Here is a 25,816-nt window from a genome sequence, read left to right on the forward strand (position 1 = left end):
AGCCAAATTGTGCCTCTGCACTCCAGCCTGGACAACAGAGAAGACGCCATCTCAAAAGAAAAAAAAAAGAGAAAAGCACTATTGCAGGGTGGTCTTGAGAGTGGATCCTGGATCCAGGATGCCTGGTTTGAATACCAGCTCCATCACTATTGTGAGTTTTGACAAGTTGTACCTCATTTCCTCATCTGTGAAATGCGAATAATGTCACAACCTCATAGAGTTGTCATAAAAATTCTTGAGTTAATAGATGTTAAAGCTTTGGAGAGTTCTGCCTAAACATTCCATAAATGCTAAATATTATTCTTTACTTGTCTTGTTTCAGAAGAATTCTCAGATCATCCTTTAGAATAAGGAAACAGAGACTCAGAAAAGTGAAAGGGCCTGCTGAAAGTCCCACAGCTACCAAGTAGCAGAGCTGAGATTTGAAGTCAGGTCACAGAGACTTCCTCCCTGTCCAGTCTGACCACACTCTGGCATCCTCCTAACACCCAGCCAGCAGGATGCTGTGCGCAGGGCTGTTCTTACATCTTTACATTACAGTAGCCGCCCTCATCCATGGAGGATGCATTGAAAATCCCCCCAATGGGTGCCTGAAACCATGGATAGCACTAACTCCTGTATACACTGTGTTTCTTCCTGTACATACAGATCTATGATAAAGTTTAACTTATAAATTGAGCACAGTAAGAGATTAGTAACAATAACTAATAATGAAATAGAACAATTATAACAGAATACTATTCAGAATGTGACAGATACAAGATTTGTTTTTACTGTAGATCTTAGCAACATCAGTGTATTAGTCTTTTCTTGCACTGCTTATAAAGACATACCCAACACTGGGTAATTTATAAAGAAAAAGAGGTTTAATTGACTCACAGTTCCATGAGGCTGGGAAGGCTTCACAGTCATGGGAAGGTAAAAGGCACATCTTACACGGTGGCAGGCAAGAGAGAACTTGTACAGGGAAACTCCTCTTTATAAAACCATCAGATCTCATGAGACTTACTCACTATCATGAGAACATAATGGGAAAGACCTACCCCCATTATTCAATTACCTCTCACCAGGTCCCTCCCATGACACCTGGGAATTGTGAGAGCTATAATTCAAGATGAGATTTGGGTGCAAACACCGCCAAACCGTATCACTCAGCAGACATTTTTCTTTTCTCATTAAGTCAAGAACTTTCACCTTTTTCATTTAAAATAAGCACTTTTTAGCTTCTCTTTGGAGTATCCAAATTGCCAGCATCACTACTTTTGCACTTTGGGGCCATTATTAAGTAAAATAAAGATTACTTGAACATCACATAAGATTCCATCATGCTACTTAGAATGGTGGGCAATTTAAAACTTATGAATTGTTTATTTCTAGAATTTTCCATTTCATATTTTCAGACTGCTGTTGCCCATGGGTGACTGAAACCACAGAAAGTGAAATTGCAGATAAAGGAGGAACTACTGTGTACCTAAAGGTCATATCACCACCTGGAGAAAATGAGACGCTGTCTAGCCACTCCTCTCTGAAATGCTGTTTGATCAAATGCTACTCTCCCAATTGCTCTGCCCATGGGAGAGTTGTAATTATTCAACTTGATGCTTGACTGGTTTTATCTCGGGGAGAGACAATGACCCGAGGGATTTTATTTCAGTAAAGGCAAGCAACTTAGAAAACTCTCATGCTTGAAATAGACATACTTCTGAATAACTTAGCAAACGAGTCTTCTGAGGGGGCAGGACACACACACACACACACACACACACACACACACACACCCCAAGGTCATCAAATCTGTGCCCTTGGCTCTGGTAGGAACCCAATCAAGGCATCACAGATAGGCACTGCTCCTATATGCAGAATCCTACTGTATGAGTTTCCTATTGCCAATATAACAAATTACCACAAACTTAGTGGTTTAAATCAACACAAATTTATTATCTTACAATTCTGGAGGTCAGAAGTCTAACATGTGTGTCACTGGGATAAAATCAAGGTGCTGTGCTCCTTTCTATGGTTACTTGAGGAGAAGCCATCTTGTCTTTTCCAGTTTTTAGAGGTCACCTGTACCCCTGGCTCTCAGTTCCCTTCTATCTTCAAAGCCAGTAGTGACTGGTCGAATACATCTCACAGGACCATTTCTCTGACCCTCATGCTTCTTCCTTCCTCTTCCACAGTTAAGTGCCCTGTGCTCCCTTTGGGTTCAACTGGGTAACCCTCTCACTACCCTAAGTCTTCTGATTAGCCACCTTAATTCCATCTGCTACCTTAATTCCTCTTTGCTATGTAACATCATGTAATCACAGGTTCTGGTAATGAGGACACCCCGTGTTTCCCCATTGGTCCCAGCAATGCTAATTGTTTTAGGTGGGACACAAGCAAAGCGCTAAAACACAGATACACAAAATGGGAAAATCCTCTCCCTTTCAATTGTCTGCAATCTTTCTCATTATGTAAAACGAAGTCTCAAATTGGTGTTACTCAGTCTTTGACACTCTCACTACCTCACATTATGTATTTGCACATTCTTAGAGTCATCTGATTAGCCACCTTAATTCTATCTGCTACCTTAGTTCCTCTTTGCTATGTAACATCATGTAATCACAGGTTCTGTTGATGAGGACATGGACATCTTGGGGAGTCTTTCTTCTGCCCTCACACTAATGATTTTTGCTGTCTGTCTCCCCTTCAGTTTGCCTCACTGCTCATTCCCTGGCATCTAGAGCAATAATGTTCTCAAAGTCAGTGCCCAAAAAACATTTTTTTGATATTTTGAACATCTGCATATCCATTCATCTTCTAGTCTAAAAGCAATTAAACTCCAGAATTATTTTCCTATAGCATACAATCACTTGTGTTTTGTTGTTGTTGTTGTTATTGTTGTTGTTGTTGTTGTTGTTGAGATGGAGTCTGGCTGTTGTCACCAAGCTGGAGTGCAATGGCATGATCTTGGCTCACTGCAACCTCCGCCTCCTGGGGTCCAGCAATTCTCCTGCCTCAGCCTCCCGAGTAGCTGAGATTACAGGCACCTGCCACCACGCCCAGTTAATTTTTGTACTTTTAGTAGAGACAGAGTTTCACCATGTTGGCCAGGCTGGTCTCGAACTCCTGACCTCAGGTAATGCACTCGCCTGGGCCTCCCAAAGTGCTGGGGTTACAGGCATGAGCCACCGCATCCAGCCAATTGCTTGTATTTTAATGCACAGGGACTTAGGATCAGATAGAAGTCAGAGGCACAAGAGTCACCAGGAGGGCGACCCAGAAATCTCACGTGGAAACATCAGCGCCTTTCAGCAACCACTTCTCAAGTTCGTTTGGCGTTCATGGTCCATCACTGACCTGGAAAGGACACAATGATAAGCAAGATAAGGAGGATTTAAATGACTTGGAAGAAATACAGAGCAAAGACATTAAATAAATACAGACCTTTAGAACTTAAAAAGGTGTCCGAGGGTCTCCATCCCCACGTTTCCCCTTTGGTCCCAATGTTGCTAATCGTTTTAGGTGGGACACAAACAAAGCACTAAAACACAGATTCACAAAATGGGAAAGTCCTCTCCCTTTCAATTGTCTGCAATCTTTCTCATTCTGTACAACGAAGTCTCAGGTTGGTGTCACTCAGTCTTTGACACCTGTCTAACACTGGCTCACCTCCTTTTTAACAAAGAGAGAGCAAGTCTCCAGCTACAGCCTGAATCAGGCTTCATCTCCCTGGGGTAGTGTCCCAGCAGTGCAGGTGGCAAAAAACAGCTGGTTTGAGAGGCACTAGGGCCAACTCCCCCCCTTCACTATTAAGAAAACGGTGGCCCAGAGAGGAGAGATAACTTTCTCAATGTCACAGAGCTGGTCTCCTGCACCCCGTCTCCTCCATTCTGATCCAATGTCTGCCTCCTGTGTGTGAAAGTACATAAGAAACAACAGGAAAGGAAACAAGCCATCTATACCTAAAGGAATGAAAGAAGAGAATGGGAAGGGTTGGAAGATTAATGCTTCCCTCTCTGGCCAGGCTGCTGAGTGCCAGGACTTGGAGAGAAGACGGGAGAATGCCGAGGAGCAGAATGAAAAATGAAGCAGTCAAACTCCCTGCTGTCAGGGAAGCCTGCTCCCTTCTGGCTGCAGCCACTGTCAGAAGGAATACTCAGGGTTTGCAGAGGGAGAAGGAAGGATGATGCCAAGAAGCAGCTGGGAGTTGGGCCAGAAGCTGGGGTTCAGGACTCCCCACGACCTATGAGGGTGGACTTCAGATGGAAGGTTCTGAGGTGATCTTGTGAGCCAGGCAGACCACCCAAAAGCTCTACCCTGCACCACTTAACCCCCCAGACCTCAAGGAAGCCAGCCCCTGCCCCTCCTCCAGCCAAGCCAGCCTCTTGGCAGACACACAGATGGCTCTGAATTAACAAGAGCCAAAATTAACTTTCCAGGAAAATGCTTCCACCTTCCGAAAAGGACACTGAGAAAATATTGCATATAGCAAAGGGTTTCAAACTTTTTTAAAGCAGGTGATTCTGTCACTGAACAAACATGCTCATCATTTAATGATTTGGCAATCAGAGTTTCAAAAAAAGTATTTGACTAGAGCATAGTGAGTGCACAAAGATGCATTTTTAGATTAATGTATATGTAAAAAAATAAAGTCCTGCTGCTCATGAAAATTGGAGAGAGAATAGGTTTTGGGGCTCCAGCTCCTTGCCCCAACTCCATCACCTCTTGTGAGCAGCTAATTATAGATTGAAAAGCACTGAGAATCCTCCCTGCCCCCTTCTTTGCCATGCTAAAGGAAGCATGGGTCTGAGTTTTCATTGGGTTTAAAGCCACCCATGTTTGAAAACCAGTGACAACATGAGTCTAAAATTAAAATGACCCTTATTCAGCAAAAGTTGACTAGATATTGGAGCTGCAAAATCAAAACTTTTACAATTAAGCCTTGGATTCTCCTGGCTGTTTTGGCTGGTTGGGCTTTACCTCTCATCCCTGCATAGTTCAAGTATCTGTAATGTGTTGCTGCGTAACAAATCACTCCAAAACTTCAGGTTGGTTCAAAACTATCATCATTTATTTCCATCACCATTCTGATCCACAGGGGTCAGCAATTTGGATTGGGTTCTCAAGGAGATTCTTCTGGCCTGGGATGGATTTGCTGGTCTCGAATGAGGTTTATGCATGTGTCTGAGATCAACGGTCAATTAGCCATCAGATTGATGGTCACTGGTCAATTGATGGTCAGTTAGGGCAGTCTGGGGATGGTTTTCCTCCTGGGGTTGGCTGATGGTTGGCTGGCTGCAGCAGGGGCAGTGGCGGGGGGTCTCTGACCATATGTCTCCCATCATCCATTATGCTAGGCTGGGCTTGTTCACATAGTGGTGGAGGATTCCAAAAATATCAAGGGAGAACCCTGCAAGGACTGGGCTCAGAACTGGTACTTATACTTCTACTACCAATAGCATCTCTTTCTGAATGAGAGGCACATGATAGCGAGTTTTGCAATGTACTGCAAATAGACACAGAGGTACTTGCCCAGAAGTGACGGGAAGGGAATAGTTTATTTTGGAAGCCCCATTTGCCTAGTGGTTAAATGATTCACTTATAATCCATTGACTTGTACCCATAAGGAATGATGGGAAATTGGATTCCCAAATGTCTCTTACTTCCCAACACACCCCATAATGAAGCACAGCATAAACCCTAACCCATCTGCTGCCCTCAAGAATCAAAGGCAAACCCACTCTTTCATCAAAGGCCAGACTCCTGAGTCTCCATGTCTTCTCTCTATCTCCTCCACTCACAACACATGCCACCCATTCAACCCCACATTCTGCTTCTTTGGCAGTGCCCCTCATCTCCATGTCAGCCCAACACACACACTGCTGGATATGCAAGGAAAACTGACCACAATGGGATTCATAATGCAGATTGTCACAAAGAATAGCAGTAATGCTCCCCACACCTGCATTCAAATCCCCAGCTCCACCACTTCCCACCTGAATGACCTTGGGCAAGCTACTCCACCTCTCTGAACCTCAGTTTCTTTATCTGTCACATGAAGCTGCCTTACTCAACTGTATCCATAATATAAACATGCTGAGAATATGTACTGTGTGCCAGGAACTGTCCTAAGACCTGTGCATATATAAACCTATTTTATCATTATAACAACTCTATCAGGTAAGGTACTATTTTTATTCTTATTTTGTGTAGGAGAGAATTGAGGTTCCTAGAGGTCAGCGACTTGGCCATGGCCACATAGCTACTAAGTGTCAAAGACAGGATTCAAACCTAGACAGTCTGGCTCCCAAATGCTGGCTTTAGCCACTATACTTAAGTCTCTTGTGGCAGATAGATTTTCATTGCAAAAGGCAATTCCATTTACCCTATGGTAGAGATCAGAAGGGCTATATTAGGGTAAATCATGAGGCTGAATCCTTGCTCAGTGGAGTATATGTGCTGTAATTGATTGGCAAGTTCTGCCATAGACACGGGACTGAGGAGCAGTGGTATGGTCCAGCACATAGTTTGCATCTCTGACTTATCCTCACCATACTGCTTCCAGACATTGCCTGACTCTAAAGAGTCCCCTCTGGGTTGGATAAAACACAGGACTTTACAGAATTTCTGTCCAATAACTGATATTATGTATTTGCACACTGAAGGCACTCCTCCACTCCCTCCAATCCTCTTGACTTCCATACCTGATACCTCTGGACCCCTTAGTCTGGTCTCAAGGTGGATTTACAATCCACAGTAGCCTTTGGGATGGGCACACACACACTCCACTGGTTTTTGGAAGGTGGTACCATGAAGTGCCCATGACATTTGCTAATCACAAAGAACAAATGCTCAGAGGCTATGGGGAAAGGATTGTGAAACAAACAAGGAATTTCTCTGACATCCCCAAGTTTTTCTTAAAAGCTCATGTGAAGTTTTTCTTAAAAACTCACGTGACTTCTACATTCGATTTCATATCACACCTATAGAAGTTAATTTTGTATTACCTTTCATCATAAATAATTGATGCTCTAGGAAGATGTGTCTCATTTATCTCTTTGCTTGCCATAATGCCCAGGAGCTGGCCCCACCTCTTCTACTCCAGACAAACCTTAACAGGCAAATCAAAATGTAGTGGAAAGATCACAAGATTGATGAGCCATACAGACCCGGGCTTGAATCCTAGCTCTCCTGCTTACTAGCTGGATGACATTGGACAAATCCCCTTATCCTTTTAAGCCTTGAAGTTTCCTCATATCCAAAATGGGGGTCTTCAGTAATCCCATTACTGGGTATGTATCCAAAAGAAAATAAATCATTCTACCAAAAAGACACATGCACTTTCATGTTCATTGTAACACTATTTACAAGAGCAAAGACATGGAATCAACCTAGGTGCCCATCAATGGTGGATAGGATAAAGAAAATGTGGTACCTATATGCCATAGAATAATATGCAGCCATAAAAAAAGAACAATATCATGTCCTTTGCAGCAACATGGATGCACCTGGAGGCCATTATCTTAAGTGAATTAATGCTGGAACAGAAAACCAAATACCGCATGTTTTCAGTTATTAGTGGGAGCTAAACACTGGGTAATCATGGACATAAAGATGGCAACAAGAGACACTGGGGACTACCTGGAGGGTATGGATGGAGCGGTGAAAGGATTGAAAAACTATTGGGGTGACTGGGTGTGGTGGCTCTTGCCTGTAATCCCAGCACTTTGGGAGGACAAGGTGGGCAGATCATTGAGGTCAGGGGTTCGAGACCAGCCTGGCCAACATGGTGAAGCCCCATCTCTACTAAATATTCAAAAACTAGCCAGGTGTGGTAGAGCACGCGCCTGTAATCCCAGCCTCTCAGGAGACTGAGGCAGGAGAATCACTTGAACCAGGGAGGCAGAGGTTGCAGTGAGCAAAGAACGAGCCACTGCACTCCAGCGTGGGAGACAGAGCAAGACTCTGTCAAAAAAAAAAAAGAAAGAAAAAGAAAGAGAGAGAGAAGGAAGGAAGGAAGGGGAAAAAGAAAGAAAAACAAAGAAAGAAAGAGAGAGAAAGAAAGAAAGAAAAAAGAGAAAGAAAGAGAGAGAAAGAGGAAAGAAAGGAATGAGGGAAGGAAGGAAGGAGAAAGAAAGGAAGGAAGAAGAAAGAAAAAAGAAAGAGAAAAAGGAAAGAGAAGGAAGGAAGGAAAGAGAGAGACACTATTGGGTACTATGCTCACTACCTGGGTGGTAGGATCAATTGTACCTCACACCTCAGCATCACACAATATACCGATGTAGCAAAGCTATGCATGTACCCTCTGAATCTAAAGTAAAAGTTGAAATTATTTTTAAAAAACAAAAGGAGGTCTCGTAAGAATGAAGAAAACCACCTTTGTGAAAAGTTCCTGAAACCAAAAATTACTTCAGAAATGCTGCTTCCTTTTCCCTGTTTTTCTGCCCTCCAGGTTTTTTCAAGCTTTCTCAGCAAGCCTTGGTGTACATCACCAGAAAGTGCTTGGGTGCTGAATTAATGAGACAAAAGGATCAGAAGCCTCTCCCCGCCCCCTCATGGACTTCCCTCCCCTTCATTTTGATTCGGCCCAAAATAACTGAACTTGGATTAAAGTTGGGTTCTCTCTTTATGTCTGGCAGCTTAGAAAGAAGATTACAACCTTAAACCCTACAGCTGCAGTTTAGTAAAAACCAGATTCTACCTGGTTAATTGATTTTAACTTTCAACCCCAGGTGCCATGTGTCTGCATATGGCTGGCTTTTTTTGTATTATCTTGAAAATACATATTTTAATCCAATGATTTCTAATCTGAAAATTTTTTAAGTAATTCATGCAAATAATTTTTTAAATCAAATGGAATGAATGGATTTCAAATAAAGAGTAATTTTCCTTCTGTGTCTAATTCCCTAACCTCCACCCAGTTCTTCTCCATAAAGGCAGCAAAGAGTACCAGATTCTGATAAATCTTGACAAAAATATTCTATTTATTAAAAATAAACACAATAGCTATAAACATGGTTTTAGACGTGTATAGGTATAGATGTAGGTATATGTATAGACACAGATACAGATATAAATATAGATACAGATGTAAATATAGATATATAGCTATAGGCTCATTTATATACTAATGGAAGCATACTATACACAGAATTCTTCATAATATATCTTAAAGATTGTTTCATTTCAGTATGCATAGATCTGTTTCATCCTTTTAATAGCTGTTTTGTTATTACTCTATGTTTTATTATTCCATTATTTGGATGAACCATCATTTTTTCACCAGTTTTCTACTAATGGACAAGTAGGTTGTATTTAATATTTTCCCATTACAAAAAATTTTATATCAATATGCTTGCACGTGGTCTTTGTGTAAAGATGATTTTACAGTTTGTAGTTAGAGTGTAGGATAATTTAATATTAAATACAAGTGGGTTGTATCTAATATTTTCCCACTACAACCAATTTTATATCAATATGCTTGCACATAGGTCTTTGTGTAAAGATGTTTTTAGAGTTTGTAGTCAGAATGTAGGATAATTTGTCAGTGTCCCATGCATTAATATGTTCAGTAAGCATTTAGTAGAGCGAAACAACATACTAGACACTTATGCGTCCCACTTCAAATCTGTCATCCTTATCCAAACAGAAAAACAAGATAGTTTATTCCAGAAGTTTGGTGAATTCGGATGCAACCTATAGAAATATCTCTAGCAGGCCAGGCACAGAGGCTCAGGCCTGTAATCCCAGCACTTTGGGGAACCAAGGTGGGCAGATCACTTGAGGTCACAAGTTCGAAACCAGCCTGGCCAACATGGTGAAACCCCATCTCTAGTAAAACTACAAAATTAGCCAAGCATGGCAATGTGTGCCTGTAATCCCAGCTACTTGGGAGGCTGAGGCAGGAGAATTGCTTGAACCTGGGAGATGGAGGCTACACTGAGCCAAGATTGTGCTTCTGCACTCCAGCCTTGGAGACAAAGCAAAACTCCGTCTAAAAAACAAACAAACAAGAAAACAAAAACAACAACAACAAAAACTCTATCAATTATCAATGGTAGATGAAAATAAAGTTTGTTTCCCATTCTTCTTCCCATTACCCTACGAAGGAAACAAGCTTTATTTTCACAGCCTCAACAGGCCTATTGCTATTTATGACAAGCCAAAAATCTTGCTTGTGCTTTCTGGGAGCTTGAAGGCTCTTCAATTTTTGAGGTTCTATAGCTATCAGATACCCTAAGAGTTGAAGAATCTCTTTGCTCCTCAATTCTCTCCCCGCCAAAAAAAATGAGTATACAAATGATTTGGGATTTTAAGTTCACACACATTACTCCTCGGACATGAAAAAACATATAGTTTATTTTATTACAGATCTGGTCTTTCCCCTGAGCCCCCACCTACTAGGTAGCAAGAAAAAAAATTAAATTAAGTCCAATTCCATGCAACAATTCAAACTATTCCTTTGGGTAATATTCAGCATCTCTGATTACTCATCTTAACCTCAAAGACCCCTGTGAGTCTCTATCTGAGCAGCCAATATCCTACTTCCATTTAGGGATTATCTTAACCCTAGACATGACCAGTAGGGTTAAGTGGACATAGCCTTGGCTATATAGCACTGGTCCTGAGTCATGGGCAACCCATCAGATGGTGTCACCAGGTATTTCAAACAAAAGCCTTCTATTGAAAGGACTTTAGAGGCAATAAAGTCTAGTCTCTTCTTAATGAGTATGGAGGCAACTGCAGAATCATAGAATGAGCTTATACCAGACCTAATTGATGCATCTCCCCAAATCTGCTCAGCCCCTCCTGGCTCCTGGTCCTTGGTTGCTTGTTATATGGTGGATTAAGGCATATAGCAAAAATCACCCACATTCTTGGCTCTTTCCTGTGTCCTAGGCCTGTGCTATATAACTTTGTAATGTCCTACTCCTAAAGGTGGAGCGTTTGCACCATCGCACGGCTCTGAGCTCAACCATGTGACTTGCTTTGCTGAAGGGATGTTAGCCAATGTGATAGCAGCAGAAGCTTGATAAACACTGGCTCAGCTGAGCTTCCTCTTTCTCATGCCCCTCACCAATTGACTTGAGAACACGCCTAGGCTCATCTCATGGGTGATAAGAGACATCTGAAGAACATACGTCTGATGGGCTACCCATGACTCAGGACCAGTGCTATATAAGGTGCTCTGGTTGCCCAAACCAAGACAAGCCTAGATCTTCCAATCAAGACCAGCCTACATCTTCCAACCAAGTCCAGCCTAGATCTTTCAATCAAGACCAGCCTACATCTTCCAACCAAGACCAGCCTAGATCTTCCAACCAAGACCAGCCTAGGTCTTCAACAGTCAGTCTACTAACCACCTGCAATGATGCCTGGGATAGAGGCAATGCATGGACCCAACAGCCTGTGTTCCTCTCCCCAAGGCTAATTAGATACTACTACTGCTCAGTGGCCAATCTTGCGTCAGTAGAGACTGATTGATTCTCTGAGGCTTCAGGTTGGCCCAATTATTTAAGCAGGCCATACAGCCACCTGGTAGAAAGTTTGTTGCATCAAACCTCTAACATGCTGAAGAAGACAGGAATTCATTCTTAACAGAATTAACACACACCCATGATATGAGTGTGCTTTCCTACTCTAAACAGGAATACAGACTCTGTTTTCCAAAGAACCTACACTAAAGACAGTCTCTGATGGCCTGTCTTAACTTCTCATGACTCTACCACTGTTTCGTTCCCTTGATCTGACTCTCAGCTCCTCATCTTTAGAAGGAGAACAATATCACCTCTCTGACAAGGCTATTGAGTTTTGAGAGCATGCTTTTCAGCTTGCAAATGCCCAATAAGAACAAAAATAAGAGCGAAAGAGCAGCAAGATTTTGTTGTGCTAACTGCTTTACATACACTTTCACACTAGCCCTATGCAGTAGGTATTATTGTAATCTCCGTTTTACACATGAGGAAACAATCTTATTGAGCAGTAGTTTTCCATAAGGGCTGATTCTTCTCCCTGCAGAGGACATTTGACAATGTCTAGAGACATTTTCGGTTGTTGTACTAGTGGGAGGGGGAGTGCTGCTGGCATCGAGTGGATGGAAACCAAAGATACCACTCAATATCCTACAATGTGCAGGACAACCCCAGCAAAGAGAATGATCCAGCCCCAAATGTCAATAGGGTCAAGTCTGAGAAACTGTTATAGAGGGAGGACAAGTGATTTCTTAAGATGATGAAACCAATAAATGGCAAAGCCAAAATTTAAACCTGAGAAATCTGATACCAGACACCTAACATCATGCATAGGCTTTGTTTAATTATTATTACAAGCCCCTTGAATCAAAGGAACAAATAAAGGAATAGAGAGAACTTGGCAGTTCCTAAGTAAGTCAAGGATCTTTGAAAATTTGCACTCTTCCTGAAACTTTGTCTGTCTGACAGCACCAGTTTCACCACCAGGGATCATTAACTAGTCAGTCACAATCAAGAAGGCACAAAATTTATCAAACATAAATCTCAGTAGTTGAGAATTCTAACTATTGAAATATGATCTCCCTTAAAAAGAGATAAGCATGTTCTGATGTAATTAACATTCATTACCTAGTCTCTATGGGAACCCACACTATTAGTAATTAAGCTCTGGTCCCTAGAGCTCTGGTTAATCTGCCAGCCAGGTGGTAGATCAAGGTGTATTTGCATGTATGCACAGATATAGTTATTGCAACATTATTTGTAAAAGCTACAAATGGCAAACAACCCAGATGTCCATCAGTAGGGGATGGCAAAACTAATTATGATCTATTCAATTAATGGAATTCCCTACATCTCATCAAAAGAATTGGGATCTCTACGGCATTGCACGGAGATGAAGCAGTCTTGAAGATGTTTATTGAAGTGCAAAAAGCAAGGTGTAGAACAACATGAATGATAAGTTACTACTTGTAATTTTAAGGACAGAGATTTAAATACATGGTTAAAGGAACACTAATCCATCACTTTCTCTGTTTACTTCCATGTTGAGGGAATTGTTTCATTTAACACTTCCGCCTCTCTCTCCCTACCCTTGTACCAACTTTGCAGCAGCACCAACAGCAGTAAACCTGTTGTTTTGATTCCCTGCAGCCACATGTCCTACCTCAGATGGTTCAGAGCTTGGAAGTGGCAAAGAAGACTGTCATATCTTCACTCTCATCAAACCCCCAACATCTATACATGCTTGCGAAGACACTGTGGTCTCTAGAGAGAGCCTCAAAAACCTGATTCCTGTGGCTGTCTCAGAATAACAAAGGACTCTAGAACTCAGAGGTAGAGGGATGCTTACTGCTTGAAATGTCTTAAATGTGCAGGCAATTGCTCGTAAAATGAATATTTTAATGGTCAGTTGAGGATTATTTTGAGTCAATATTATGATAAATCCATTTTGCAAACTTGGGTAGGAAATTTTGGGTTGCAGAAGCCCACCCCTTTCTAATCTTAATGATAAGTGATAAATAGGTAAGCGTTAAGAAAAAACATAACAAGTAAAATCTCTAGTCTGCTTTCCATGGGAAAGATCAGAATTGGAGAATTTTAATTCTCAATGAAGAAATTCATTGAGGGGGTGCGGTTCTTCTCAAACATTTTTAGGGCTGAGAAACTCACTTCCTGCAGCTGGAGATTCTTCCTTGTGTTGAAACTAAATCTGGGTCTTGTAACTTGGATTGTATCTATTGATTCCAATTCTTCCCTCTAAAACCACACAACAAGAGTCTTACCCTTTCCCCTTTCCAACACCTGAAGAGGCAATCAAGTCCCCCAAAACCTTCCTTCTCCTGGTCAAACATCCCCAATTTCTTTAACCATTCGTCATGACTCGTGGCTTTGAGGGTCTCCTCACCATCCTTTCTACCTCCCTGAAACACATTCCTGTTTATAAATAGGCTTCCAGAAAACATGTGACTCTCGGAACCAACCACAGTTCTCCAGGTGTGTTATTTTCTTAGACACACTTGGTTGGCGTGAGTCCTTTGAGCAGCACAATTGAGGCACGGTCATGTACAAGTTGCCCTGAAACCAGGAGCCCCTAGCTCTCCATCTCTCCCACCAATATATCTCGAAAGACATCATGCAAGGCTGCCCCTCGTGTTTCCTGAATGGCCAGTCTGGTCACCTTACGAAAAAGAAAAATACGTATTTTTTAATATTTTTCATTATTAAAAAATACATATTTTTAAATGTTTCATTATTTTTAAATATTTTTCATAATAATTTCAATATTATATTTCATATTATTATATTATTATATTTTAATATTTTTCATTATATTTTAATATTTTTCATTATTTTCATAATTTTTAAATGAGTTACCTGCCCCCACTTTTCTTCTAACCTCATCTTCAAATGCCTCCATGTTCACTGTACTCCAATCCTATCAGCCAACCCAGGCAGTCTTCTCCTCAGAGACTTGGCATTTGCCCTGCCCTCTGCCTGGCTCTTCCTTCAGATCCTTATCAACTGTCTGTTTTTCAGAATCCTTTCCTGATAACTCTTTTTAAAAATGAGATAAAATTCACATAGCATAAAGTTAGCTGTCTGAACATATACAGGGTACTGGCATTTAGTCCATGCAGAATGTGGTGCAGCCATCACCTTGGTCACATTCCAAAACATTTTCATTACCCCAAAAGGAAATCTCGTAACTAAGTAGTCACTTCCTAATTCCACCCTTCACGACAAATGAAAACATGTCCAGCTGTACACGAATGTATATAGCAGATTTATTTATCATTACCAAAACTGGAAACAATCCAAATGTCCATTACCTAGTGAATAGATAAGCAAATTGTGGTGCATGCATGCAATGGAATATTACTCAGCAATGTAAAGAACAAACCAGATACATGTAACATAAATGAGTCTCAAACGCAGTATGCCAAGTGAAAGAAACCAGAAGGCCGGGCGCGGTGGCTCACTCCTGTAATCCCAGCATAGGGATTGAGAGGCCGAGGCGGGCGGATCACGAGGTCAGGAGATTGAGACCAACCTGGCTTATACCGTGAAACCCCGTCTCTACTAAAAATACAAAAAAATTAGCCGAGTGTGGTGGCGGGCACCTGTAGTCCCAGCTACTCGGAAGGCCGAGGCAGGAGAAAGGCATGAACCCAGGAGGCAGTGCTTTCAGTGAGCCAAGAACACGCCACTGCACTCCAGCCTGGGCAACAGAGCAAGACTCCGTCTCAAAAAAAAAAAAAAAAAAAAACGAAACCAGAAACCAGACTTAAATGCTTATACTGTATGATTCTATTCCAAATAAGGCAAACGATAAAGTTAAAAATCACATTAGTCATTGTCAGGCTGGAAGTGAGGGAAAGACTATGAAAAGAAGTAAGGAAGAGTACTGGGGGGGTGCTGGAATATATATCTTGTTATTGTAGAGGTCTTTACATGACTATATGTGTTTGCCAAAATTCATCCGACTACATATAAAAAGGTAAATTGGGCCGGGCATGGTGGCTCACATCTGTAATCCCAGCACTTTGGGAAGCTAAGGCTGGTGGATCATGAGGTCAAGTGTTCGACACCAGCTTGACCAACATGGTGAAACCCCGTCTCTACTAAAAATACAAAAATTAGCTGGGTGTGGTGGTGCATGCCTGTAGTCCCAGCTACTCAGGAGGCTGAGGCAGGAGAATTGCTGGAACCCAGGAGGCGGTGGTTGCAGAGAGCTGAGATTGCACCAGTGCACTCCAGCCTGGGGAACAGAGAGAGACTCTGTCTCAAAAAAAAAAAAGAAAAAAAAAAAAAGAAAGAAAGGTTAATTGTACTGTAAGGAAATTAAACTTCAATAAACCTGACTTTTTAAAAAGTAAAATAATAAATAAAAATAAAAATAAAGAAATCACAGCAACCTTATTTCTTTCTCTGCTTTATTTTTCTCCATTTGACTTATTATCATATCACACTCTATATCATTTTACTTATTTATCTTTTCTGCTATCTGCTTCCCCCGACCCCCATGCCCTGTAGAAAGTAAACTACCATAAGAGAAGAAAATCAATTTTTAATTGTTTTAGTCATTGCTATATCCCCAGTGCCTAAAACAGTGCCTGGCACATACACATAAAATATTCTCAAAAAATACTTGTTAAATTAATTCATGAATGGCTTTTGCTTTCTGAATTCATGCTGATTCCTTATCACCACTTTTTTCCCATTTACTTGAAAGCCATCTGTTCCAGATTCAATCTGAAATGTGACTGGAAACTTACCAGTGAGTTCTGCAGTCACTAGTTCTAAGAATAAGCCTTTTTTTAACTTAAAAAATCAAGACCAGAGAATTCATTTCAAGCAGCATTGCTGAAGGCCTTTTCTTTAGTTAAAAAACTAAGCCTGTTTCAACCCACGGGCAAGCCTATAAGCAACACGGAGGGCCGTTCTACTGCATCCCATTCCCAAAAGCCTCCTCTATCTCCATCAGCATTGATTTCCTTGCTGCTGTCATATAGCCCTGTTTTGGTTTGCCTTGCTAACCTTTGGAACTACAGTACTGGGAAGACCCCACCACTCACCTGGTTGAGTCCTGTCAAGTTGTATATGTGAAAACAAAGCCCCACAGATAAGACATAGCATAGCCAAAACCAAGCAATCAATAACTGCAAATGCTAAGACTCAATTCCTCATGAAACAATAAGCTTTCGAAGAACAGACAATAGGATAGGTCTTATTCATCTTTGCACTCCCATTATCTAGGAGATTGCCTAGCAAGTAGGAGATGTTCAGCACCTTTTGCTAAGTTAATAAATGCCTCTGCAGCCTTATTTCTAGATAAGTAATCACACCACCTATGCATCAGGCACAGAGGCTTGCACTCTCTCTGGGATGAGCCTGCAGAATGACTTCACGGATGTCTTATATCAGCTGCTGGAAGCCAGTTGCATCCGAATCCGTCTATGCTCAGATAGGTCTGGGACTGTTTCTGGGGGAGTGACTAGGCTCTGGTTTTCAATAGCCATCCATCAATGACTTAGGAGGGCTTAGGGCTTTTCCAAAATTGAGCAGCAGCCTGTATACCATTCTCTGATCATGAAGGTTGCCATTCAACTCATCCCCAAGTTGGAGTTGCCCCCAAGTCCCTAATTAGGCTTTGGGTGTCCTTAGGTTGACCTGGCCCAGAGTGTCGTGCTTTCAGGCAACTCTGAATTAATAGCTTGCTATTCTAGAGAGAAGAAAAGTGTGGCTCAGAAGCAAATGGGACTTTGCCCAGAAAATCATTTAACATCTACACCTGTTATCCCCTCTGCCCTCATCCCCAAAGCTTTCCCTGGCTGGCCACTTCTCAGCACGAATGATATTCTTCATGGATCTCTTTCCTGGTTACACAGTTAATGTTGCTCTCCGCTGTGGGCCTCCTGTCACTATCACATCACTCTGCTTCGTTTTCTTTATCTAAAATTAACTGTTGATTTTGATTGCTTGCTGGTTCATTGTTCCTCTCTTACTAACTAGGTTATAAGTTCTGCATTACTTCCCCAGTGCCTAGAACATCAGCAGGCATATCATAGATACTCCACGATCATCTAAGAAAATAATAGTTAACCAGATGATTTCCAAAGTTGGCAGAGCTAGCTGGAAAACACCTCTGGCTAGTAAAAGGTCTTTATCTCAGCCCAGGATCTTGTAGAATGACCTATCAGTTAGTCTATACTTCCTATGTGCTGAGCGCATTTTCACAACTTTGTGTTCACCCCCTGTTTCTCAGGTAAGGAAACAGAATCAGAAAATAGCATGCCCCAAAGAGCTCAGCCTGGAAGAGGCAGAGCTGAGACGCAAACACAAGTCCATCCAAGGCCGAAGCTGATGCTCTTAAGTCCTCTGATGCTCCCACAGCCCAGCTGAGCCAAAAAACAACAACAGCAGCAAGAATAGTAATAGCTGACAATTACATGGTCCTTACCTTGTACCAGGCACTGCTTTAAGTGCTTTAAGAGGGGCAGACCCGGGGGTGGAAAATAAGGTCATTGCCAACAAAAAGAGTCTATCCCAGTCCAAAAATATGGTTACTCCTCCTACCAACAACTGTCGTTCAGTAAAATACATCAGAGCACCGGTGGACAGCACCAGGCACATCGTGGGGACTTCACCCCTCTCCCCTATCCTTCCTCATCTTCTTCCCTCCCGGTATGAAAGGGAGGTTCTCAGATTGAACATTCAGTAGCTTAAAGGGGACATGGTGCAGTATATTTGGTAAATAGCCACCATAGGCCTTTGAGGAGAACAGAGGAGGTGTTCAGGGTGGAGGGAGGAACTCCGTACAGTCATCGTCAAGAATAGCAAGAGCCCAGATGGACGCATATCAAATGTGCTTCACGCACATGATTCGTCCACCCTCTTTTCCACCAAGCCAAATATCCATAATTTAACAGTTGCAGAATATAAATGTTTCCTGCTGGCTTTGCATTCCCCAACTGGGGAGGAATAGTCATCACTTGCCTGGCAGACTTAGAGGCCATCTGAACACTGCTGGGCTTCTCGGCATCCTCGAAATTGCTTTTTAAAAAAATTTTAGATTCGGGGATATATGTACATGTTTGTTATATGGGTATCTTGTGTATTACCGGGGATTGGGCTTCCAGTGTATCCATTACCCAAACAGTGAACATTGTAACCAACAATGTAACCAACAAAGTAACATTGTAACCAACAAAGCAACATCGGTACTTTTTCAACCCTCGCCCCACCCAACCTACTTCCCCTCTTTTGGAGTCCCCAGTGTCTATTATTTCCATCTTTATGTCATGGGTACCCATTGTTTAGCTCCCAGGTATAAGTGAGAACCTGTGGCATTTGGTTTTCTCTTTGTCAGTTATAATAGTTCACTTAGGATAATGGTCTCCAGCTCCATCCATATTGCTGCAGAGGGCATGATTTTATTCTTTTTTGATGGCTACATGGTATCAGAACTGCTTTAGATGGCCATGTGCCCTCTGCCTTCCAACAACGAGCGATACATGCATGAGGTTCTGTAGGGGTGGCGGGTAGCAATAGAGACAGGATGTGAAGGGTCAACGGCAGTGTCGGGTGTCAGGCTGTGCAGGCCTAAATATCAAACTAGGGCAGGTCAAACACCCTCAAGGATGCATACAGGGATGTCGTGTGTGTGTGTGTGTGTGTGTGTGTGTGTGTGTGTGTGTTGGGGAAGGGAGTCTGGAATAGTATTGCTCTCCATGACCACAGAAATACAATATTCCTGATCACTTCCTCTCACAGCAAGTTATCAACTCTTTGTGGCAGTCATTCATCACAGCCCTTCTTGGCTCATTTTACGGTAACATATTCTCAAAATGTGGCCTATGCAAACAGCATTCCAGGAATGCCCCAGCAACCAGAGCTAGGGAGAAATGTCATCCTTTAGTTTAAAAAGTTGTCCCACACACAAGCAACACAGTACTCGATGCTGAAATTCTACTGCGTTTTTAAATTAAATCTTCCTTTGGGATCCAAAAAGCACTTTGGGATTTTTCAAAACCTGGACCATGAACAGAAATCTGATTTTTTAATGTCAAGGGGCTGACTTAGGGCATATCGTTTTACTCTCTTGGAGACAAGAGTTGCTGCTTTTGAATGAGTCTCAAAGGAGGCTGGTTTCATTAGTCATTTTCCATGAAAATGGAATAAACTCATATCATAATATTTTTAAAATTCTAGTTATTTATTCTGTTAATTAAAAAGACATTTATACAACAATGACTAAAAGGAAATATGTCAAATTGTTAACTGGGGTTATCTTTTAGTCATAATTTTTACTGTCCTTTTTACATTTTTGTTCTTTAAGTATTTGTGCAATAAGCAGTTATTTACTGTTATAAACTTTCTATAAACATCAGGGGTTTTTTTGTTTTAAATTCCAGTTCTTTGAACTTTCTGTATCAGATTTATTTATTCAACATATATTTTTGAAGCACCTACTATGTGCTGTATCCAAGGTAGCAAACAACTGTCTAAAAGCCATGACTGCTTTGTATAAATAAAGTTTTATTGGAACACAGCCATATCACTTTATGTATTATCTGTGACTGGTTTTGCACTACCAAGGGCAGAGTTGAGTAGCTGCAACAGAGACCAAAAGGCCCATAAAACCAGAAATATTTACTCTTTGGCCATTTCTGGAAAACATTTGGTGGCCCCTGTGCTATGTGAAAGGCTTTAACTTAGGTAATAGAAATCAACTGTGAATAAAAACAAAAAAGGTATCTCTCTAGGGTCATGGAGCTTATAGTTTTTGCCTAAACATTGGGGTTTCCAGTATCCTTAAAAACAGCTGTTCTGAGGGCCAGGTGTGGTGACTCATGCCTGTATCCCAGCATTTTGGGAGGCCGAGGCAGGTGGATCACAAGGTCAGGAGTTTGAGACTAGCCTGACCAATATGGTGAAACCCCATCTCTACTAAAAATACAAAATTAGCTGGGTGTGGTGACGCGCACCCATAATCCCAGCTACTGGGGAGGCTGAGGCAGGAGAGTCGCTTGAACCCAGGAGGCGGAGGTTGCAGTGAGCTGAGATCACACCATTGCACTCCAGCCTGGGCGACAAGAGCGAAACTCCGTCTCAAAAAGAAAAACAGCTGTTCTGTGGTTGCAGGAAATGTAAGCTGACATGTGGTGTTCACAGCTTTTTTCTGTGTGGTTAGAGCAGACTCTTGATGCTCCAGAGTTGGAAAAACCCCAAGTCTTGTTTTCTCTCTTAGCAATAGAAGCAATATTATCCTGTGCACCTCCCCCTACCCCTGACACAGTGCCTGGTGCTTGGTTAAGCACTCAGTGAACCTCAGCTATTATTACCAGCATTGCCCAGAGGGCTCCGAAGGGCATCACCATTCCTTGCATGGGACTCGAACTTAACCCGGATTTAAGAGGTCTCTTATGTCAAGCCAGCAGAACTGATAGGTCTAGAGAATTTAATGTACTTCTCTTTATTTATCTGAAATAGCTTATTTTAGGCCCATGAAGCTGAGAGTTTCAGCAACATGCTCATGGAAGGCAAATAATTCCTAAACTCAAGCATCACCCAGTTTGGGAACAGGAAATGAGTAATAAAGAAATGAGTCTCTAGGCTGGGTGTGGTGGCTCATGCCTCTAATCCCAGCATTTTAGAAGGCCGAGGTGGGAGGATCACTTGAGGACAGGAGTTCGAGACCAGACTGATCAACATGGTGAAACCCTGTCTTTATTAAAAATACAAAAAGATATTAGCCAGCCTGGTGGTGCATGCCTGTAGTCCCAGCTACTCGGGAGGCTGAGGCAGGAGAATTGCTTGAACCCAGGAGGCGGAGGTTGCGTTGAGCCAAGATCACACCCACAGCACTCCAGACTGGGTGACAGAGCCGAGACTGCATCTCAAAAAAAAAAAAAAGAAAGAAAGAAAGGAAAAAGAAAAAAGAAAATAAATAAAGAAAAAAGAAAGGAATTTCCCATCCCAGTTCAGTAAACAAGATTCCCTGTTCCCAGATGACACACACCAAACACCTTTGACTTCCACTGAACTCCATTTCCTTGGAAACATCATAATAGGATTAACAAAAGCCTGGAAGATTCTTAGAAGAGCTGCTGTTCCCTCCGCAACAGGAATGTGCTTAAGTATCCTATTAAAGAAGTGCACATTGGGTTGGCTGCAATGTTAACCTGCTAAGCATGTAGAAACACATCAGAAACAGGTGAGAGAGGAGCCAGGCTCAGAGCCTCCCCGGCAAAGGGAACTCTGTGGGTAAACGCTCTAATTAGGAGCTTGGATTCTGTTCAGTATTCAACAGGATCCATCCAAGTCTGTCTCCTTTATTCAATTAAGAAAATGATAGGAACCTTCAATTTTCCCTATCATTTAAAATAATGATAAATGATCACGTAGAGTTTGGACATGTTTTTAAGCTCATTTTTAAGAGAAACTTCTGCTGAATTTAATTATGCCTGCTTCTGGGAAACAGTCATCAAACAGACTACTGGCAATTCAAATTGGCTCCCCCACGCAAACACACCCTTTGTCAGCGGCAATATCTGTGGCAGAATGAGTCACTCAAAACTGGGAGGGATGCTCTGCGTTTCAAAGATAAACAAAACAACAATAATAATAAACCTAACTTAGTCCAGGAAAAGAGAATAGAAAGGATTCAGGTAAGTGTTCAAATTGGAAGGAGTAACAAAAGAAGAAAAAATGAAAAAGAAAAACATCTGCCCAGCAACACTATGGAAGATGTATTTAGTGAGAGCTGCTCCACCTACCTGTACAGAATTCACTGTACTTGGAGACCTCGTTTTTTTTGTGTTCTGAATCATTTTGTCTACTATGCCTGAATTTCTTTTTCCCATAGGACATACTCAACTTCCCAAGATTTTTGCTTTACCTTTTTAATTTTGGAGTTATTTATGAAATGTGGAATAAGGAAAAAGAGGTGAAATCCTGCTAGCTTTTGGGGCTAGCATGGAATAAAGTTCACTTAAGATTAAAGAGCATGGTTCTTTGGTTCATATAGTCTGAGTTTAAATCTGGCTCATCAGATAAATGACCTTAAGTGAGTTAACTACCTTCTGGAGGCTCAGCTTCCTCATTTGCTATGTAGTTAATAGTAACAGTTTATCCTCATTGGGTTATTGTGAGGATCCAATGAGATAGTGCATGTAACACTTATTATAGTGCCTGGAAAACAGTAAGTACACAGAACTGTTAGCTCTTGTTGTTGTTATTAACAACCAGCCCAATCCTAAAGTGAATGCTTAAATCCTCTTAATGACATAATATATAAGTGGTTGACCAGCCTTAATTTGAAAACCTCCAAAGGTTGAAAACTCCCTACCTATATCTCTATGCATATCTATATGTACATCTATGGTTCTTAGGAAGTTCATTTATTCAGCTGAAACTTCTCCCACTGTGGTTTCTGCCCCTTAGTCTTAGTTCTATCCCTTGGGAAGTTAAAAGAGCAGGGATAATCCCTCTTTTACATTGTACTAGTGAAGGCTTGGTTTTTATTGGAAGTAATGAAAACTAATTCTAGCAAGCTTTAGCATTAAAGGAAATTAACTAGAAATATCCTTGGGCATTTGATTAAATCAAGAAGAATAAGGAGGAGGAGGAAGAGGAGCAGGGCGATAAGGAAGGGGCAGAGGAATCATCATCAGCCTCCAGGAATGCAGGAACTTGGGCAGGCTTGGACCTACCTCATCAGAAGATGTCATCAAAACTTCTGTTTCTAGCATTACCACTAACAAATCTTATCTACAGCTCCAAAAATCTTATTGGCTCAGCCTAAGTCAGGTGTCTATCCCTGGGTCAATCAACCCTGACCAGGGGCAGAGACACCTACTGAAGATCACGGTGAAAGAGATGTATGAGGAGGAGGAAACCATCCCAAAGAAGGGTAAACTGTTGTGAATGGAGCAGCCTCCCAGCCAGGCTGTGGGAAATCCCAAGCCATGTGATTAAACCATGGCACAATCTTCTAGATTCTTGAAGAAGCTGTTCTCTAGGGTAAATATCCTCAGTCCTTTCCACCACTAAGATTGAATTAATGAAACGTACTTGTGTGATTATTTAGTGTTTTCACTAGAAAGTTGAGCTTTTTGAAGACAGAGGACCATGTCTATCTCATTCACCAACATATCCCAGCACTTAGCCAGAGGTTTGGCCACTACAGGTACTCAAATAACTGCTGAATTCATTAATTGACTGATTAACACGTTATGTGTTATTTTTGAGAACTTTCTGGTTACTCACTTCCAAATATGGCTCTATCTGTCTCAGTCAGTCTCTATTCATGGTGAGAAGCTCCACTGTCAGTGTCCTATTTTATCTGCATAACATAGGAAGGAAGGTAAAATAACTCACAAGTCTTATTTTCAGTCACATAAAGATTTTATTTGCCCATCTGTTTTAGTTATCTATTCCTACATAACACACCCCAAAACATAGTGGCTTAAGACGACAATAGTCATTGACTTAACTCATGAATCTACAAATTGGGCAGGGCATGATGGGATGGCTCATCTCTGTTCCACATGGCATCAACTGGAGTAGTCTGGCTGGGGACAGGAGAATCCATTTTCAAGATGGCTGGTAAGTTGATGCTGACTGTCAGCTGGGAGCTCAGCTGAGGATGTAGGCCACAACCTCAGATCCTCCCCACAGGTACCTCTCCATAGGCTGGTTGGACCTAGTCACAGCATGGTGACTGGGTTCCAAGAAAGAGTGTCTGAAGAAAGCAAGGCAGAGAAGTACACGACATTTTTATAATGCAACCTCAGAACTCACATAGCAACACTTCTACCACATGCTAGTGGTCAAGGAAGGGGAAGGGACATCTACCTCACCATGCTATGGAAGAAGTGGCAAGGTCACACTGAAGAACGAGCATGTGGAATAGGAGATATTATTGAGGCAATCTTTGTAACATACAATCTGCCACACCATCTCTTCTCTTGCAGCCCAGGCCATTAAGTTGACTTTCATCATTGCCAAAATTAAACTCTGTTCACTTGTCCTCCATTCAATCATCAGTTTTTGAGTCATCTATACCTGGCATAGGATTAAACCCTGGAGGTACACAGATAAATAAGAAAACTCCCTTCCACTGGGAGTTCACAGATGGGTAGAGAAGACGGATAATGAAACTCCAATGGGATGAGTGATTCAGCCAAGGTCAGCACAAGGCAGTATTGGCAGAGAAAGAAATGATGAATTCTGTCTAGAATGGAAGCTAAATCCTAGTTTATCTAAACACTTTTCTTTAGTGGACCTGGTTTCTATCCTTCTGCTAGGTTACCATTTTCAGAGTTAATATGTATTCCCTTAGACAAGCCTGTGGACAGCCAGGTTGCCCCTGTTGTACTTTGTGGGAGCCAAACCAACCACAACCAAAAAGGATGGGACTGCCTCACTAACAAAGGGAGTAGCAACTGGGAATGATGTCTTGAGTCTTCCATAGGAGAGAGAACCTCACAAAGCAAGTAATAATAATAATAATAATAATAGTAAATTTTTCTAATACTCTTTAGTTATCAGCACAGTTTTAGCTTTACAGAAAATTTGAGAAGACAGAAGAAAGAATTCCCATATTCCTTCTTGTTCCCACTTTCTCCTATTCATAACATTTTACACTGGTTTGGACCATTTATGATAATGAAGGAACTGATATTGATACATTATTATTCACTGAAGTCCACTGTTTATTCAGAATTCTTTCATTTTTACCTACTTCCCTTTTTCTGTTCCAGGATTCCATCCAGAACACCATATCCCACTAAGTTGATGAGCCCGTTTTGACTATAAGCAGTTTCTCAGACTTTCCCTGTTTTTGATAACCTTGACAGTATTAAGGACTACTGGTCATGTATATTGCAGGATTCCTCTCTATTGGGATTTGCCTGATGTTTTTCTTATGATTAGACTGGGGCTATGGGTTTTTGGGAGGAAGAGGACAGGGAGAAACTGCCTTTCTCATTGCATCATATCAAGGGCACTTAGGATCCGCATGATTTATCACTGTTGATTTTAACCTTGATCTCCTGGCTGAGATGGTGTTTGTCAGATTTTTCCCACTATACAGTTACTGTTATTTTCTCTCCCTCTTCATACTGTACTCTTTGGAAGGAAGTCAATATATGCAGCTCACACTGCAAGCGTAGGCAGCTTTGCTTCTCCTCCTCGAGGGCAGAGTGTCTATATAAATTATTTGGAATTCTTCTGCATAAGAGATTTGTCTCTTCTCCATTTATTTATGTGTTCAATTATTTATTTATACCAGTAGGACTCATGGATATTTATTTTATACTTTAGGCTCTAATCCAGTCCCACACTATTTTGTTGCTCAA

At 41.5% G+C, this 25,816-nt stretch overlaps 1 long non-coding RNA gene across 1 annotated transcript; it reads right to left on the minus strand.

Annotated features, from left to right (window-relative positions):
• Window positions 1–1,917: 1,917 nt before the first annotated feature.
• On the minus strand, window positions 1,918–18,206 carry LOC129137478 (uncharacterized). The gene is made up of 2 exons (XR_008540076.1): window positions 17,914–18,206; window positions 1,918–3,339 (listed from the first exon to the last, which is right to left on the minus strand). It is a non-coding gene; the product is annotated as an uncharacterized LOC129137478 (long non-coding RNA).
• Window positions 18,207–25,816: the final 7,610 nt, after the last annotated feature.

Source organism: Pan troglodytes, chromosome 18, assembly GCF_028858775.2.
Source record: "Pan troglodytes isolate AG18354 chromosome 18, NHGRI_mPanTro3-v2.0_pri, whole genome shotgun sequence".
In the NCBI taxonomy this organism is placed as follows: domain Eukaryota; kingdom Metazoa; phylum Chordata; class Mammalia; order Primates; family Hominidae; genus Pan; species Pan troglodytes.